This window comes from Schistocerca cancellata, chromosome 2, assembly GCF_023864275.1.
Source record: "Schistocerca cancellata isolate TAMUIC-IGC-003103 chromosome 2, iqSchCanc2.1, whole genome shotgun sequence".
NCBI lineage: Eukaryota > Metazoa > Arthropoda > Insecta > Orthoptera > Acrididae > Schistocerca > Schistocerca cancellata.
In genome coordinates this window covers 363473892-363482867 of record NC_064627.1, presented here as the reverse complement: position 1 = coordinate 363482867, position 8976 = coordinate 363473892, and the positions used below count along the sequence as shown (strand labels likewise).

The window sequence follows — 8976 nt, the reverse complement described above, 5'->3', positions numbered from 1 at the left end:
GCAGCGCCCTAGACCGCTCGGCTAATCCCGCGCGGTGAGCACTGACAACTCTCGGTGGTTAAGGGGTGTAGGACGTCAAACGGACCGACTTTGAGCAGGAGAGGCACCACAGGACATTTTAATTTCCACTGTCTATACTTTTACAAATAAATTCATAAAACTTTGTCAGCATGACCATGAAGGAATTAGAATTCACACTCTTAGCAGTGGAACTTCGAAAATAATAACGAAATAATTTTTTTCCATGTGAAATTTCATCATTTTTTTCACTTATTGATGGCAGCATTTGTTGCTATAAGTACCCTCTTCTTCATAAATAAGAGCGATCCTTCGATGAATTTTGCACAGCATACAAACCATACTTAAAGGTGAATGAAACTCTACAATTTTTCAAATCTATTAAAAACTGTGGTAAAAAATGAGGTAAATAGCTATAAAATTTGTGTTTTTTCTAATCATGAAGTTTAAAATATAACAGCTCATTCGTTTTTCCATAAATTAAATAAATTCTAAAGTTTCATACACCTGTAAGTATGGTATGTATGCTGTGCTAAATTTATCGAAGAATCTCTCTAACTTTTTTTATGAAGAAAAGGGTGCCTATAGCAACAAATGCAGCCATTAGTAAGTGAAAAAATGATGAATTTTCACACGCAAAAAAAATATATTTTGTTATGTTTTCGAACTTCCACTCCAAAGTGTGTGAATCCTGAATACTCCCTGGTGATGCTGACAAAGTTTTATGAATTTATTTGTAAAAGTATAAACACTGGAAATTAAAATGTCCTGTGATGCCTCTCCTGCTCCAAGTCGGCCCGTTTGACTTCCTACCCCCCCTTAAGGGAAGGCTGTCGGTCACTGCGTCGTCCGTGGTGAGAGGTAATGCCTGAAATCTGGTATTCTTCGCACTCTCTTTACACTCTGGATCTCGAAAGACTGAATTCGCAAACGATTTCCGGAATGGAATGTCTCATGCGTCTAGCTCCAAATACCATGTTCAAAGTCTGTTAATTCCCGTCGTCAGTCCATAATCAAGTCGGAAAACTTTTCATATGAATCACCTGCGTTTTAAATGACGGCTGGGCCAAGGCACTGCCCTTTTATACCTTGTATGCGATGCACTATCGCCATATGTATAGGTGCATATGGCTATCCCATGATTTTTCTCGCTTCAGTGTACGTCGAAGTAAATTACTTTTCCTGTGGATAGCTCCAACAAGTGACTCATACTCCCCGAGGAATAAGGGGTACAAGTGGTAACTGGAGGAAAATCAAAGCCGTTTGCAGTAGACCACAAAGCAGAAAGGGACTTTGAATTAGGTGCGGCGCTGCTGACTCAGCCGCGGGGGTACTCGGGCGACGCGGGTAGCTGGTCCGGGCGGCCGGAGCGCCCCTCCAGAGGAACCTGTTGTGCAGTGTGTGGAGTAATGGCGGCGGGTAATTGAAATCACGGCGCGGTCTGTAATTGCGGGCGCCGGCCGCGCCGCCCACCGCCGCCCCACGCCAGGCCGCCCCTGCACCTCCTGTCACGACCGTGTCTCCACCTCTGCGGTTTCACATCAAGCCAACACCGCATTTCCCACAACGTCGCTTTAAATTTCGGTCCTTCAACATCTTCTTCCACATTCTATCTGAAACTTTCCACTGCTTGCGGACATGAAATGTAGGAAGGGGAAGGAAAGGAAAGGAACGGTGGGAAATCGCAACGGCTAGTCGCACAGCACACTGTGGTAATGCAGTAGCGAAAGTTGAAAATTTGTGCCGGACCAGAACTCGAATCCGTATCTACCGTTTCCCATGTGCGGTTGCCATAACCACTTCGGCCATCCGTACGCGATCGCTGATCGACTCAAGCTTCCAACTTATCGGACGCTTCACTGCAGCGTCCCTCCTCCATTAAACACACTACTCACAAATCATGATTCCTGTAGGAGTTCGGACTATATTTGTGCATTCGTGCTGAAACAAACGATGAGGAGCTGTCCCCTTCTTTTTTTCAAAAATTTATATATGTGAGTGATGGTGAGGAATACCGCAGTCTGTAAATATTCTAATGTGTTCTAATTCTTTCCACGGCCATCTGAAGATTTTCTTCACCCCTCTGACCTCGCTGAGATGTTTTCACGTACATTCGAAACATTTTCTGCAGTAAGAAAAAAAATGACTATTCGATGCATAGTTGTTGTATTACCCGAAGAAAACATGGCATCTTTCTCATGTATTGGGGTGAGATACCTGGTGGTTACATGACCAAGCATGGTTCGACAACGCCGGTTGTTCATGACAATCGAAACTTCAGTCTTAACCTCCATTCAACCCTAATAGATATTCTCAGTGTTTCTAGGAGCTCAGTCCGGAACCGCGCGACTGCTACGGTCGCAGGTTCAAATCCTGCCTCGGGCATGGATGTGTGTGATGTCCTTAGGTTAGTTAGGTTTAAGTAGTTCTAAGTTCTAGGGGACTGATGACCTCAGATGTTAAGTCCCATAGTGCTCAGAGCCATTTTTTATTCTCAGTGTTCAGAAATAGGGGTTAGTTTTCCAGTTTTCACGTACCATTGTGGTCACTTCACCGCACTAAAATATACTCCTTCCAAGATTCTCCTTGTTTAGGAACACTAACATTCAATCAGCGGTGTTAGCTTTAACAATTCCGGTTCGCTACTGACTCCTTCATGATGTACGCCAATGTGTGGCATTCTCTGTGCGTGTCCTGTCATGGCCGCAGGAAACAACTGCTTTTTAACACTCTTCAATTTATCGCGAGAAAATCTTCGCCTTACTTCAAATTTGTGTTTGAGTTCCCTGACTATCTCCGTTACGCTTTCGTATGTGATCTGCTGGTACATTACGATCGCTGCAGCGTGCTTTTGATTCCCTCCGATCCTTTATGCCATGCCTACTTGGTAAGAACTTCGATCACTGCAACGCTACTCTAGTCACGCCAGTGGTTTAGTGTACACATGCACCAAACCCTCCTGGTAAATCTAAATATTCCCTTTATTTGCACTACAATTAATTTTACTTCTTTGCTCGTTTCATATTGATTTTTAGTGTCACTTTTGGATATTTAAACGGTGCAACAGACTCCAGGAATTCACCAATAATCTTGGAGTCGGATGATTTGTTTTTTTTTCTGTTTTTGTGGGTATTATCCTGCAACTATTAACATGTAAAGACGACCACCATCAGTTTCACCAAGTGAAAATACTGTTCATGTCGTTGTGCAAGGCCTTGCAATCGCTGAGCAACATCAGTTACCAGTAAATACAGACGTTTGCAGTGAATAGTCTGAAAATGCTAATGACACTATCACATAAAACGTTGATTTATACTGAGAATATTAGCGATCCTGTTATCCTTGCTTGGAACGCACCTGACGTTATTCGCCGTCCAATATAGCGTACTTGGTTCCAACACCCAAGAGTTCTTAGAAACAATCGCGTATGCGAAGACGTCTTTTGATTATAATTCTCCATTAAGGGACAGCTTCTAATACTTTTCGGTAGTCGACAGATACGGAATCTGGCTGTTCACCAGCATTTACTCCTTATGGAATATCGTAATCGGAAAATAAAGCGAAATGTCGTTCTAGTTGTTTTTACGGAAGCCATGCAGGTAGTTGAGAGAAAATTTCATCCAGGAATATATTTATTTGATATTTCGTCTTTTTGTCTGTTGCCTTCATTGTCAATACCAAACTTATCCACGAGACAGTGGATGAAAGGTTTCAATGTTTGCATTAACGTTACATTGTATATCGCTGAAATGTATGCAATACGATATACACTCCTGGAAATGGAAAAAAGAACACATTGACACCGGTGTGTCAGACCCACCATACTTGCTCCGGACACTGCGAGAGGGCTGTACAAGCAATGATCACACGCACGGCACAGCGGACACACCAGGAACCGCGGTGTTGGCCGTCGAATGGCGCTAGCTGCGCAGCATTTGTGCACCGCCGCCGTCAGTGTCAGCCAGTTTGCCGTGGCATACGGAGCTCCATCGCAGTCTTTAACACTGGTAGCATGCCGCGACAGCGTGGACGTGAACCGTATGTGCAGTTGACGGACTTTGAGCGAGGGCGTATAGTGGGCATGCGGGAGGCCGGGTGGACGTACCGCCGAATTGCTCAACACGTGGGGCGTGAGGTCTCCACAGTACATCGATGTTGTCGCCAGTGGTCGGCGGAAGGTGCACGTGCCCGTCGACCTGGGACCGGACCGCAGCGACGCACGGATGCACGCCAAGACCGTAGGATCCTACGCAGTGCCGTAGGGGACCGCACCGCCACTTCCCAGCAAATTAGGGACACTGTTGCTCCTGGGGTATCGGCGAGGACCATTCGCAACCGTCTCCATGAAGCTGGGCTACGGTTCCGCACACCGTTAGGCCGTTCCGCTCACGCCCCAACATCGTGCAGCCCGCCTCCGGTGGTGTCGCGACAGGCGTGAATGGAGGGACGAATGGAGACGTGTCGTCTTCAGCGATGAGAGTCGCTTCTGCCTTGGTGCCAATGATGGTCGTATGCGTGTTTGGCGCCGTGCAGGTGAGCGCCACAATCAGGACTGCATACGACCGAGGCATACAGGGCCAACACCCGGCATCATGGTGTGGGGAGCGATCTCCTACACTGGCCGTACACCACTGGTGATCGTCGAGGGGACACTGAATAGTGCACGGTACATCCAAACCGTCATCGAACCCATCGTTCTACCATTCCTAGACCGGCAAGGGAACTTGCTGTTCCAACAGGACAATGCACGTCCGCATGTATCCCGTGCCACCCAACGTGCTGTAGAAGGTGTAAGTCAACTACCCTGGCCAGCAAGATCTCCGGATCTGTCCCCCATTGAGCATGTTTGGGACTGGATGAAGCGTCGTCTCACGCGGTCTGCACGTCCAGCACGAACGCTGGTCCAACTGAGGCGCCAGGTGGAAATGGCATGGCAAGCCGTTCCACAGGACTACATCCAGCATCTCTACGATCGTCTCCATGGGAGAATAGCAGCCTGCATTGCTGCGAAAGGTGGATATACACTGTACTAGTGCCGACATTGTGCATGCTCTGTTGCCTGTGTCTATGTGCCTGTGGTTCTGTCAGTGTGATCATGTGATGTATCTGACCCCAGGAATGTGTCAATAAAGTTTCCCCTTCCTGGGTCAATGAATTCACGGTGTTCTTATTTCAATTTCCAGGAGTGTAGACAAAGGAAGTTTTTGTGTTACTAAACAACAGTTTGCTAACTAAGACCAAGTCCTGAAAATATAGCTAACGGAGGGTAGTGGCTAATATAGTTACGACAGATTACAAACAGTTTTTGATTAAGCTCAGTTTAGGTTTGGAAAAATTTGTAACATGAGATAAAAATCAAACAGGTCACTTCCTAGTTTGTTCATCCAGATTTCGACTGACTTTTCAGGCCTTTTCAGCTGATCGCCAAACAAGGATGTACCGACTGAGGACGATCTCTTATTATGAAGGGACAGCAGTGAGTTAATGTGATGATTCAAAGAACCGATTCGTAATATGCATCCCTACTTGAGAAACCAACTTATATTTATGGGCATCATTGTTCTGTTTGATTCTACTGCAGAAGGTATTCAACAAACACTAGAACAGTCTCTACTGTTTCGAGGTTTCGAGATATCATATCGCACATAGATCATTTTAAGTGCGGAAATGTCAAAAGTTCTAAGTACCAAACCTCAAATTTGTCAGGAGAATCAGAATACGTTGTATCTATTTCTGTAAATAACTTACTTCTATCCAAAAAAATTGTACGACAAAATTCTGATGCCACACAGTTATGTTGCTAACCTCATCTAGGCGCAAAATAATGCGATAAAATGAGGTAAATTAGAAAATAAATAACTGATTTTATTTGTAGGGCTCAAATATAGAAATACAGACTAATTCAATCAGAAGAACCGTTGTAATTAAAAACAATTTTTCATATATTTTAAAATATTTGCAAGAAACTTGCAAGCTCAAATTAAAGAAAAAATCTCCGTACTGTTTTCTATGCTTTACACAGCTCCATCCTTGGGAGGGGAGGGGGGGGTCAGACACAGTGAAGTTCACTGTAAAACTCCACGTGCTTTTGAAGAAGAAATGGCAACATCGTCAACAGGTATTTCTGTTTTACAACTGACATACGTGGTTGGTGATTCAGTTAAACTACGACGTGGCATACATCAGCCATGGTCCTTCCTCTTTTAAGTACAGTGACCTGTTTTAGAGTAAGAGTTTTTAATATAGATGGACGAGGCACTTTAATCATACTGCATTTCGAGAAATTACGTGCCTGCATCGAATTAGTATTTCAGCAGCGTCTTTAAAACCAAAGAAATCAGTTGCATACACTGGAATTACATGGAATGTTTCCTTAGCTTTAGCTGACTCAGCACTCAAGAATCTTGTGTAAATTCTACAAAACAAAGGCCTTCCTTACATTTCTTCGGTTCTCTGCTACTGAAAAATCTCTTTCAGAGCTCAAACAACAGTAACCAATCTCCGAAAGCTTGTGTGTTATTGCTTCAAAGCATCCCAGGCTAAATGAAGGGAGACCTTGAAGCATGGCACTTGCAAATCCAGGGGGAGGCATTGCTTGTCATAAAGACCACGCATCACGTAGTAACCAATCTTTGAAACTCTACAAAAATACATCGTGCATCTCGGTTACCAGGAACTTAACAAATTAACTGCCTTAGAAATTAGATAGATAGAACCAATAATTCACGAGCACGTTCCAGTGGAAAGCTTAAAACGATGTCTACTCAATATTCTGAATGTAAATCAATAAAAATGAGCAATAATACTATTGAAGTACGTGGAAATTGATGCATTTAGGGCTGTCGTGAAACATGCACCATAAATAAGCAAATTTTAAAGAGACTGACTGGCCCGCTGGGCTATCAAGAAGGAAAGCAACTAGGTTAGACGAAACGTATAAGTTGAGAATGTCATATGTTCTTTCAAAGTTGAAATGGAGAGGGCCTCTTCATTTGGGTAAACTGACGGAAGATGGGCTAAGGAACTTTCTTGTTGAATTCCCTGTGATGTGCAATAACCTTATGGTGACGTAGTGACAGGTAAAATTCCATCAAGAAACGTATAGGAAACACTTGAACCTATACAGCCGAAGATCGTAATATTAGGAGACGTTTGTAATAGGTCCTTATCCAGAAATGCTCTAAAACAGCTGATGACGGTGACTACGGTTCATTTAGTGACACACAGACGCTAAACAGGCAGTATCTCTGTACGTACATAAGCTCAACGATTCCATTACATGTAACAAAAAAAGAGGTTTAACTTAAGTCTTTTATTGCTTTTACATTTGTTTATGGAAATAGACACGGAAGACTGCAAATCAATGTTATTACGTAAACAGACACTAATGCCAAGCGTGTCGTCAAGTAGTTGCGTTCGGGAATGAAACAAGCAGTCGAATTTAACATCACAATTCCAATCTTTTCACCGTTACATCTAAAGAAAAAGCTGTTGAAAAACGACGAACAACGCGTCTGGACGTGTCATATGTTAAACACAGAGGAAACAAGAAAGTTTTTCAGATATGTGCCGGTACAGTGGTGAAACTGAATTTTTTTTTAAATTAACTGTGATCATAAATAAGGCGGACTGGTCGCATGTGATATACATCGATCTAGATATCGGTGAATGAAAAATGACAGTATTTTTTTAAGGATAACTTTATCTGTTTAATGGTTTGCTCCGGAATATTTTCCTGAATGCTTGTATAAAAATTTTGTGTTAGATACAAAAATTATACGTATGCTTCCTGTTTGCTTTATTGTTACAATGTGGAGCGGGTCATGCATTTTACGGCAGACTGTCAGCATAAATTTACAAATGCAGTATGTTTACATAAAGTTTATTCATCTTCTTTTCATAAGCCGCCTGAAATCACAAGTTTAGTAGGAAGGTTTATGGTTTCTTTCACAGACATTTCTTGAGTTAATTCTGAAAAATATTATCCTGAGAAATTTTCTTTCTTCAGACGTGTAATAGGAGTTTAAGAACTGAAAATTTCAGCCTCTCTTATTTATTCGATCTCACTGGAATGCAGTTACGATTTGCAAAATGAAACTGTTATTTAGAGGCTTGTTAGATAATAAACGTTCTTTTTCGAAACAAATAAACGTAGGCATTTTTGAAATAAGGCAGAAAGTAGGTGATTGAGTATCTTTAAGAGCATAATATGATATTCATCAGAAATGAAAAGTCTGTATGTTATTTCTCTCTCATTAATGTTATTAACTTGTTCGTACTCTTCTTTGTATGAATTAGAGCAAAACTTCTTTGAACATTTAACATGTGTAATGCATTATTTAATTGATGATTTCCAAACCTTTTTATCCACATTCAGCTTCAATTTGTATTCTTGTATATCATCCTCTACGGTATTTCGCCATAAAATTTTTATCCTGTAGATGTGTCAAGGTGCAGCAAACCTTAACAGTCACACTGCGACCTCGTCTGTACCTTCTACAATTACTTTGTCGATTAAGACACCTTCTGTATTGTGAGCATAAAAACGGAAAAAATATGTAGGGGAGAAAATAATATGAATTAATTATGTAGTAACAGAGCCAACGTCCTTGCCGCAGTGGTAACACCGGTTCCCGTCAGATCACCAAAGTTAAGCGCTGGCGGGCTGGGCTAGCACTTGGATGGGTGACCATCCGGTTTGCCGAGCGCTGTTGGCAAGCGGGGTGCACTCAACCCTTGTTAGGCAAACTGAGGAGCTACTTGATTGAGAAGTAGCGGCTCCGGTCTCGTAAACTGTCATACGGCCGGGAGAGCGGTGTGCTGACAACATGCCCCTCCATATCCGCATCCAGTGGCGCCTGTGGTCTGAGAATGACACGGCGGCCGGTCGGTACCGTTGGGCCTTCCAAGGCCTGTTCGGGCGGAGTTTAGTTTAGCTTTAGTTTTGCATAGTAACAG

General features: G+C 42.9%; 1 pseudogene; it reads left to right on the top strand.

Moving 5' to 3' along the window:
* The first annotated feature begins 8617 nt into the window (after nt 1-8617).
* LOC126163501 (5S ribosomal RNA) lies at nt 8618-8735 on the top strand (annotated as a pseudogene).
* The last annotated feature ends 241 nt before the right edge of the window (nt 8736-8976 follow it).